Genomic DNA, 11,178 nt, shown 5'->3' with positions numbered 1-11,178 from the left:
GGACCAGAACCAAAGTTCTGTACTTACACAGATGGGATTCAATCTTTTTCTCTCTCTTTTTTTTTGGGGGGGGGCAATTGGGGTTTAGTGACTTGCCCAAGGTCACATGGCTAGTTTTTGTGTGTGTGTGTGTGTTAAGTGTCTGAGGCTGGATTTGAACTCAGGAACTCCTGACTCCAGGGTGGTGCTCTATTCACTGTGCCACCTAGCCACCCCAGATGGGGCTCAATCTTGAAGCTATCTCATCATGGTATTATGGAGCTGGATCTTGAGTCAGAGGGCCTAGGTTCAAATTCTAACTCTGATATCTAGTACCTCTGTAACTTGAAGCAAGTCACTACCACCCTTGGCCTCAGTTTCCTCATCTGTGAAAAAGAGGGCATTGAATTATGTTTTCTAAAGTCCCTTCCAGCTCTCAATCTTCATCCTAGGATCCAATGACTCTACATCCAAAAGTTTTTGACTCATTACCCTAACTATGGTTTCCCATGGGAACATGAGGATTTGACTCATTTTGCCCCCACCCTAGGTTTCTTCTGGGAATTTTCTGAAATGCTGAGGTCTCCAGAAAAAGAGAGAGAAGTCTCAAGCCAAAACATCGAGAAACACACAAAAGGTAAATTCAGTGTTAATAAGATTATAAAGAATGAAGCCTATATTTTCACATTGATGATGCCTCCTTGACAAGACATGGACTTACCCTTGTCTTGGGTATTGGTTGGCCTATTATTTCCATACTGAAGGCATATAAACCAGTTTCAGCATATCTGGGCTATGCTCTTGGATTTTTCCTTTAAAGAATGACCTGATCAGTAGAAAATCACAAAACCACCATGTAGAGGATTAAACCTGGACCTTGCCCTCCACTGGAACTGTGAGTACCCACAGGTCACAAGTTAAGGGCACAGGGCTTTTTCCTCTAGCAACCCTGATTTTTCCTCTTGGGTGGTTTGAAGTATGGGCTCAATTCAAGATTAGTACTATATGTTTGGAGTACTGCATAGGTCACTGACAGATAAAGTCTCACTGCAGAGGAAGAAGAGGAGCTTTGAAAGTTTATGGGCTCAGGTATAAGACTTTTGTATTTTTTTGTTGCATAAAATAAAGCCTTGGGGCAGCTAGGTGGCACAGCGAACAGATCACCAACCCCGGAGTTGGGAGGACCTGAGTTCAAATATGATTTCAGACACTTGACATTTAATAGCTGTGTGCCCTTGGGCAAATCACTTAACCCCAATTGCCTTGCTTTCCCTCCTCAAAAAAAAAAAAAGCCTATCCATGTATTAGTCAAAGTTAAGGGTTCTTAACCTTATTTGAGTCATGATTGATCCCTTTTGATAGTCTTGTCAAGCACATGGAGCCCTTCTTCAGAATAATGTATAAAGTAAATGTATAAATGTATTTTAGGAAATGTATAAAGTATAATGTGTAAAGTAAAATACAGAGAATCACAAAGAGAAAATGATGCCCATCAATTGGAGAATGGTTGAATAAGTTGTGGTATATGATTATGATGGAATCCTATTATGCTATAAACTTGCACAAAATAATGAAGAACAAAATGAGCAGACGCAAGAAAACTGTACATAGTAACAACAATATTGTTTTAAGAACAACTTTGAGTGAATAAATCATTCTGGCTATTATAAATACCCAAATTAACTACAAAGGACATATGAAGGAATATGCTCTCTGCCTCCAAAGAAAGAAATGATCAACTGAAGTATGTATAGAATGATTTTACATATATATCTATGCATATGCATATGTATGTATACATACACACATTTGTGTCTAATGGTTGCCATCTCTAAGATGGGGAAGAGGGAAGAAAAAAGGGAAATTTACATGATAACTTTATTATATATTTAAAAGGAATAGCAAGTTGTACACGATAGATTTATAGTTTTGTGTGTAATCATCTTTTTAAATTATACTGTGTTATGGAAATGCTTGTTTTATTCCACAAATTAAAGTAATAATAATAAGAAGAAAAGAAATACTGTTATGAAAACATAGAAAAAGAAAAACAGCTTTGGAACCCAGGTCAAGAGCCAAGGCTTGTGGATTTCACCTCTGGCATACCTTCTCTGGCATTTATCTTCTCTCCACCTCTACAGCTTCTGTCCTAGTTCAGATCCTCATTATCTCCTGCCTAGACTGTTTCAAAACCTCCTAATTGGTCTCTCCCTTCTCAACCCCTACTTATCCGCCAAACCAATATTAACCAGGTCACTTCCCTACAGCAGACATCTTTAATGCCTTCAAATTGCCACGAGGACAGGGGTTCTTAAACTGGGCTGGTTATAACAGCTATTTTGATGATCATTTCAACATAATTGGTTTCCTTTTCAATCCTGTGTAATTCGCTTTACACTTTTGATTGTTTTTTTTTTTTTTTTATTACATTATGACTTTACAATACAAACTTCTCATCCTGGAATTTCAAGCCATTCACAGTCTAACTCCCACCTTTTAGATTCAATTTCCTATTATTCTACTTCCAGGCAGCTTGAGCTTTTTTTTTTTTTTTACTGTTCTTGGTACAAGATACTCCTTTGCAGAAATGGTCCCCCATATCCATCTTTACCTTTTTGCCCTGCAGAATCCTATCAAAGCATAATTCAAGGATCCCTCAAATCAATCAATCAATCAATGAGCAAATCTTTATTAAGTACCACTGCATTCAGGGCCATCTCCAGTCACCCTGTCATAGCATGCCACTGGACTCAGATGGCTCTAGTGGAGAAAGTGAGGCTGGAGACTTTGCACAGCCCTCCCTCACTTAAATCCAATTGACCTGCATTTCATGGTATCACCTCGCTGATGTCATGGTCCTTTACAAAAATGAACAATGAAAACTACCTATATGCTAGTATTCTAAGCACTGTTGGGGATAAAAAAGATAAAAATGAAACAGCCTATGCCCTTGAGGGGCTAACAATCTACCTATAATATCTATACAAAATCAATACCAGATAGTTATTGGGGAAAGGCCCTAGGAATTGGGAGGGACAGGAAAGGATTCCTGCAAAAGGTGACCCTTGAATTGAACCTTGAAGAAACTGAGTCTTCCTTCCCAGTAAAAATTTTTGGGACAAGGACTATTTGACTATTTCATGTATTCCAATCATTTGCACAATAACTTACATGTAGTAAGCTTTAATATTTGTTTAATAAAATTGAATTAATATAAAAGGAAATTGTTGTTTTATGATTTCATTGGTAGAGGAAATTCCCAATGAGGAAACTTGCTCTACCCATCCTACTCAGCAATTTATGTTAAGAGATTAACACTTCATTAAGGAGCCACAGGGGAGAATTCAGAAGGGCCTTACCAGACTCCTCCCAGGCACATTCTTTATATTCTCTCCTTTAAAATATTACAGTCCCTTCAAATTACAAAAAAGGTGCCTCTGGGAACATTGGCTTGCACCCCCACTGTGGATAGATCTCTTCCTGGAGACGTGATAAATCTTCATAGTATCCAACAGCTCTTATCAGTGCAATAGCTGCAAGGTCCTCTTGCCTGTAAACCTTTCCCAGTACTTTGCATCCCTCTCAAGAGTCCGGCACAAAGTGTGAAGAGAGCTGGAGATGCCAAGAACATGCATGGATAATGCTGCAATCCAGAAATGGGTAACCCCTAGTATTTGAAATATTTCACTGTACTTTTAGTGCCATGTAGTATACTTTTAAGATTATCAGTCTTAACGATTTTTCTTTTTTGAGAAGCCTAAATTATTCCGAATGAATTTGATTAAAATTATGTGTTGGGAACTATAGTATTGTTTGCAATAAGTGAGCTTCCTCTGGCAAGAAATATGAACCATCAAAATGTTGAATTTGCTTCACGTACGTTGTTAAAAGTAACGGCTCCTGGGGAAGCCAGGTAGCACAGCGAGTAAGAGCACCGGCTCCAGTGTCGGGATGACCTGGGGATCGAATCTGGGCTCATACACTTAGCATCCACCCAGAAACACCTGGCCGTGTAACCTTGAGCAAGTTACTTAACCCCAATTGCTTATAAAAAAACAAAACAAAACAAAACGTAACAGCTCTGTATGACTGGCTGGGGTATATGTATTTCACAGAGAGAAAATTCCGTTCATGCATCTTGTAATGTACTTAAAGTGAGTGGTTTAGGAATGATAGATCCTAGCAGTAACTTTGTACCTTATATATTGATCTACAGTTTCTATTGCTTGTATATTCAACACTGAATCTTATTACTTGATGTAATCTCCTTAGTTGATTATCCTAAAAAGACAATGGCAACAGCTGTTCATTTAGCTTTTGTAGAACATTGCTGTTTGTTTTTAATCAAATAAGTGTAATTTATTGTCTTCCCTTAAGTCTTGTTGGATTGCTTTGAAATGTTACCCTTATTCTTGGGTCATTTTTATATGCAGCGTCCTGAATGTAATATTTGGACTAACCTAACCCAATTAGCTCTTTAAAAAAAAGCAATATATTACCCAGAGATTTTGCAACTTTACCCCTCCATAGATACAAATGAGAGAAAAAAAATCACTACTGGTGGCCAGTTTTAGCTTTTAACTGAAACCATTATCTTTTTTTCCACGAATGAATTTCAGTTTTTCTTCAAGGTTTTCCTTTTGTGATAAGTATCCCTGATATTTCATAGCATCACAGAATATTGGAGTTGGAAAGAATCTCAGGGGTCATAGAGTTCAACCCAAACCTGAGAAAATATGCCCTTTTCAATATTTCCAGTAAGTGGGCATCAGGCATTCATTCACCCGCAGACCCCCTCCTTGGATAGTTCATTCTGCTTTTGGACAATTCTAGTTGTTAGGAATAATTTCTTATCATGAAGCCTAAACGTATCTCTTTGCTCCTTCTGCCTCTTCCTCCTAAGTCTTCACGCTCTGGGTCCAAAAACTAAACAAAAAAATACCAGCCATAAACCAATTTACTTTCTCTTCCATATGAAAGACTTTAAATTTTTTTTATAGCATTTCCCCTCTGAGATTTCTCTTATCCAAGGTCAAACATCTCCAGTTCCTTCTACTGATCATGGCATCGCACAGACCATATCCATTCACCATTCTGGTTGTCCTGTTCCAGATGCTCTCTAGCATATGATGTCCTTCCTAAACTGTGGCACAGAGCAATGAACACAGTCCTTTATATGTGACCTGACCATGTTAGACTACAGAGGAAGGATGGCTCATTTAGTGCAACTCAAAGTTGCATTCACTTTTTTGGTTTCCATTTCACCCTATTGACTCTTATTAAGCTAACAGTCCACTAAAACACTATTGATTCAATTGGATGTTGCTGTCCAGATCTTTTGATAAATTGCTGTCTAACCATACCACTAAAATCTTGTGTTTGTAAAGCTGATTTAAAAAACAAACTCTCACATATGAGGTTTTAGGTTTAATCCTATTAAATTTCATCTTATTAGATTTAGTTCAATCCTCGGTCCTGTTAATACCTTCTGAACTCTAAATCTCACATCCAGTGTGTTAGCTGTCCCACTTAGCTTGGTGCAAAATTAAATAAGAATGCTATCTATGCCTTGATTTAACTCATTGACGAAAGTGTTAAACAGCACAGGGCTATGCACAGATCCCTGTGCCGCTGCATTGGAAACCTTCTTCAAAGCTGACGTTGTGATGTGTGAAAGATGAAAGATTGAGGAAACAAAGATTTGATCTTCACAGCATATTGATTTATTAAGCAATGCATTTTATTGTTGTTTAGTCATTTTCAGTTGTTTTATTCTTCATGACACCATTTGGGGTTTTCCAGTCAGAAATACTGGAGTGTTCTGCCACTTCCTTCTCCAGCTCATTTTATAGATGAGGAATTGAGGCAAACAGGGTTAAGTGACTTGCCCAGGGTCACAAGGCTAGTAAGTATCTGAGACCATATTTGAATTCAGGTCTTTCTGACTCCCAGCCTGGTGCTCTATCCACTGCACCACCTACCTGCCAATTGTATAACAAACTGGGATGAGGACATTTCCTCAGTTTAGGGCTTAATCCCAAATACAGGGGAAGACAGATTTTTATACATTAAAAACAATAAAATAAGGCCAACTGATTAAAAGGAAACAATACATTAAATAATCTGATTTCTAATTGGATGAAAGATTAGGTACTTTCCAAATTGGGAGACAGTGAACAGGTATAATTTCTTGAAATCAGAAAAGGAGGTGTCCCTCTCCCCAAGGTATCTATAAACAATCAAAGCAATGTGGAAACAGTAACAGTATGGAGCCAGTTTTCAGATAAGACATATGGGTTGCTCGAAATGTACAATCATGAGAAAATTCCTTGCGTCAGTCTTTGGGTCTGACTGGGTTTCTGGTCAGCATAACCTAGGTCCTTAGTTAAGGGTTTCTGAGTAGCAGGGAGAGGCAGTACAACTTCCCAGCCATGCAGGGCTAAGGTTGAACAATATAAGAAGCTTTTCTCTCAGTTTCCACAAATGAATAAAGTTTTCTCACAACAATTGACTAGAATGGGAACTGAGCTAGCTTCAGAACTGAGTCATAAAATGGAGTCCTTGTGGTTCACTCAATTCCCACAATTAACCACCTGCTTTCTAACCCCTTCAATTCCCTCAAAATCCAACCATTAATGACTACTCTGGGAATCCATCCATTCAACCAGTTCTGAATCCATCTAATTGTATTATCATCTAGCCCATATCTCTCCATTTTCTCTACAAGAATAGCATGAAACTCATGATTAAAATGCTTTTCTAAAATCTAGGTAAGCTAGATCTCCAGCGCTGATCTGACCCATCAGTTTAATAAGGCTGTTCATAAAGCAAATAAGGTGAATCTGTCATAGTCTACTTTGGCTGAAGCCACGCTGGCTTTCTGTGAACCATCCTTTCTTTTCTAGATATTCACTATTCCATCTCTTTATTAAAGTATTTTCTTAGAATTGAAGCCAAGCTCACTGATCTAAAGTTAAAAGATTTGATTCTCCTTTTTGAAACTTTTTTGAAAAATCAAGATATCACTGAGGGGATGGGACATGAGGTAATGACTGAACAAGTTATGGTATATAAATGTGATGGAATACTATCGTGCTGTAAAAAATGATGAAGGGGATGGTTTCAGAAAAACTTGGGAAGACTTACGTGAAATAATGCAAAGTGGAAAGGGCAGAACCAGGAGGACAATGTACACAGTAACAGCAATATTGTAGATAATCAACAGTGAAAGCCTTGCCTTAGTAACTCTGATCAATATCTACAACAGTTCCAAAGCATTCACGATGAAAAATTCTATTCACCTCCAGAGAATGACAGACTCATTGTAAGATTGAAGCATATTCCCTTCCCTTCCCTTCCCTTCCCTTCCCTTCCCTTCCTCTTTCCTTTCTCCTCTCCTTCTCTTTCCTTTCATTTCCTTGGCTAATACAGATATCTCCTCCTGAATCGATGCCTTGTCATGCCAGACAGGCTTGCATAGCTCAATGCAACCATGTTATTCAGGGTTACGGTATCTTTGCCAAGAAAACCCGATGGACAGTAAGGGCCTGGTGTGCTCTGATCCATGGGATCATGAAGAGCTGAACATGACTGAATGGCTGAACAACAACAATGCAGGCATATCTTTGGCATGACTTCATATGGATAATGGGTATTTGTATTTCTTGCCTTCTTAATGAGTTGGGAAGGGGGGGAGGGAATGAAATAATTTGGAATTGAAAATAAAAATAAATTTAATAAAAAATTATGAGGAAAAATCAGGACATTTGCTTCTCTCCAGTTCTAAACTTTTTTTGTACTCTACAATCTTTAAAATGTCATTGATAGTGGCTCAGCAATAACATCCACTGATTTCTTCAGAATTCACAGGTGACTTGATTGTATCAAGAGTAGTTAGGTTCTCTCTCATCTCCTTATTTATTTTGGGTATCCAGTTCCTATTAGCTGTTTTTTTTTCTGTCCTCTTCAGGTCAAAGGTCATTGTCCTTAAGAGAGGAAGGATAGGGTCAGTACCTATGATTTCACTGGTATTGGGAACTCCCAGGTAAGAAAACTCTCTGCCAAAGCAAATGGTCACTTTCTCTGCAGCTTATATATAGTCTTAGAGAATTGCCTAGAGGTTCAGTGACTTGCATAGGGTCACACAGTCGGTTTGTGTCAGAGACAGGCCTTGACCTCTGGTCTTTCTGGATTTGAGGCCAGCTTTCTCTCTATCCCTTATTCTATGAGGCCTCTCAATAGAGAGAGCAGATATAAAATAAAAATTAGGTCCCTCTACTTTCCTCTGGTATGAGTTATCATCATCCCTGATCATCAGTCCTATCACCTTTTAATCTTCTGGTTTTCCCTCCTGTAACTCTCTATACACATACACACACATACAAGTATATATATATATATGTATATATAAGATACACATATAATATATAGGCATATATAAAGGATATACAGATATACATATGTATGTAATCTTTCTTTGGGTTGTATTTAGCTTTCCTTAGGGGCTTTAGTTCGTTCTAAGTTTTGCTTTCCTGGGACCGGTCTAAGAATATTATGCCATCATTTTGTATTTATAGAAGGGTTGATAAGGAACTATTCAGGGGTTGATCAGGTGAATGCTTGATCGATTTTTTTTTAGTTTCTCTAACAACCTGATGAAATCTCAGGGCTTTCGGCTTTTGTTAAAAGACGACACTTCCCGTGGGGCTAGATATTGATTCCAACTGCTTACTGAGTCATCAGTGATTGGGGCTTGGTCCCCAATGATTTTGACTGCCTCCTGATGAATGATTGACTGGAGCTCAGTAGTACTGACTTTCGGTGAAACTACACAAATACCCAGTATACAATATACAGGTGAAACTATAAGAATGAACTGTGAAATGGTTCCATTCTGCTTATCCTTGAAACATTCTTGATCACTTTTCCCCTTAGATTTCTAGGTTGGAGTGCAGCAGAGGGGAAGGGGATTCCCCTTCTCAACCTCCCAAAAAATGTGAAGCATGTTGATAGTGTGGCCTATGATTCCTCAGGAGAGCCTGAGACTGGAGACCCAATCAATAGCTCACAGTCCTTGTTGCCTTCTGTTTCTTTTTTCTTTTCTCAATATCACAAGGTCTCCTCTAAGCCTGGATACCTCCACCTTAAGATAAATGTTTGGACGCCTATTTAGGAAAGGAAACTGAAAGAAGAAAGGGGAGTCAGGTAGCTAGTCTCAAGCTTACTTATTTGTCCTAGTTGCTTCATGGGAGCAGTGGCTATAGGGTCTGGCATAGGAGAAAGATCACTTTTGGTCTCTCATTCCCTTAGAGAGAGTCTAGTGAAATAAAATGACTTGCTACATGGGAGAGATGAAAGAAGATGGGGCAGCATTATTCCCCTTCTAAAGGTCTTCTGACTTATGTGCTGTTTATGCTCAGTGGCCCATAAAGGGATTGCTTCATCCTTCTAGAGCTCAGGCATTCCTCAGGGCTGAATTGCATATGGCTAGAGGCAGCCAGAGACTGCTCAAGCCCCAAGTGCTCAAGCAGAAATGAAAGCTCTGGTCATTCTTTGTCAAACCCTCCAGTCATACACAGCTTTGAAAAACCTAAGGTATTTGCTAACATCCCTGAGATATCAGTCTCTTTAGACAACTGCCGTTTTTTATTCCCATAACTCTTTCCCTTTGTGTCTTCAGACAGTCCTTAGAGTTTTCTATCCCTCTTGATCTAACTTCCCCTCTTAGACTTTTAGTCCATGGGATCTTACCCATCCTTCCTTTAAACCCTTTGATATCAGCTGCTCCAGAATCCTTGGTGTATGTCAGACTATGCTAGGGCAAGAGCATATGGCAAGAATGGTTAAATTTTCAGTGTGAGCATTTACATCTCAGAAATGGGCAAATGCTACAAATCAGGGCTGGATTTATTTATTATATTGTTGATTGTCCAGATTTATGAAAGTGATAGAAAAATATTAATGATGCCGATAGATAGATAGATAGATAGATAGACAGACAGACAGACAGATAGATACAATCTCTATAGTGTAGTGGTCACTTTCACCTGTGGTTTCCATTTCCACCTGTAATGGAAATGCAAATTTTAAAGATCTTCCCTGCCCCTAGGCTAAAGTGCACCTGCAGCCTGGGATGGGAGGATTGTTTTTCAGTAGATACTTTTTGATTGGCCAGTGGGTCCAGAAGGTTGTTACATTCTCTGAGCCAGGAGCAGTCTATATAAACCCTTATTTGAGGCTTTGCTTTGGGGCTCACTTTGAGAAGTGTTCTGTGATTTGATCAGATGAGACTCTGGGAAGCCGTTGAGAGCCCCCCAGCTTTCAAAAATCCAGATGTTGATTTGGTATGGATGTAATGGTTGGACAGTTTGGAAACCTGTCTACTTGATCTGTTTTTCTGTCTTGATAATTCTGTCTGTATACTCTGAAGTTCAGGGTGCTGACCTTTTCCCCCTGAACTAGGTAAACGATACACATTTGACTGATTAAAGTAAGCTTGTTAACCCATTTTGAGTTGCTTTCCTTTAACAAAGCAGATCTAAGAACCTGTATTGGCAGCCACCCTGGGAAAGCTGGGGTGCTTGCTGCTACACCACCCCAGCAAAGTTCTTCCGTATAAATGAGACTCAGATCCTGAATGGAATGATAATAACGAATCATAATAAAACTACCACTAGTTTTTAAAGTTTGTAAAACATATTACAAATGTTATCTCTTACCCTTGGAGGAAAGCTTCGTTATTATCCCTAAATTATCGATGAGGAAAGGGAAGCAAACAGAAATTGAGTGGTTTTCCCAGGGTCACACAGCTGCTAAGTGTCTAAGGTCAGGTTTCCCTGGTTTCAGGTTCGGTGGTTTATCCACCACACTATCCAACTACCCAGAATTTCCCTCATTGGTTGCACCGCTTTTTGAAGGATAAAATTTTAACCAATTCAAATCAATATATTATTAGCTGTTTTGCTTTTGTCAGAGAGAGAATGAGTTACAATGCTGTCTGGCTAATTGAAGTTCCCCATCCCCAGGTGTGATATCTATTCCCTTTAATTCTTACCTGTTTCTTCTTTCTATCTAGGTAGTCTCTACCATACTCTTATGATTGAATCCCTCCTGTCTTTCTCCATTGATCTTCTTCTTCTTCTTCTTCTTCTTCTTCTTCTTCTTCTTCTTCTTCTTCTTCTTCTTCTTCTTCTTCTTCTT

General features: G+C 38.8%; 1 protein-coding gene across 1 annotated transcript in view; it reads left to right on the top strand.

The window, feature by feature from the left end:
• Positions 1-510: 510 nt before the first annotated feature.
• Positions 511-11,178, top strand: part of ASMT (acetylserotonin O-methyltransferase) — a 68,470-nt gene continuing 57,802 nt past the window's right edge. The window contains exon 1 of the mRNA XM_069072885.1: positions 511-616. The gene's annotated coding sequence lies outside the window, so the exon portion shown is untranslated. The remainder of the gene's footprint in view (positions 617-11,178) is intronic.

The sequence above is a fragment of the Petaurus breviceps genome, unplaced genomic scaffold (assembly GCF_028583685.1).
Source record: "Petaurus breviceps papuanus isolate PSGF00001 unplaced genomic scaffold, PetGlider_PUasm1.0 90849, whole genome shotgun sequence".
Classification (NCBI taxonomy): Eukaryota; Metazoa; Chordata; class Mammalia; order Diprotodontia; family Petauridae; genus Petaurus; species Petaurus breviceps.
This window is presented reverse-complemented; position numbering and strand designations above follow the sequence as displayed.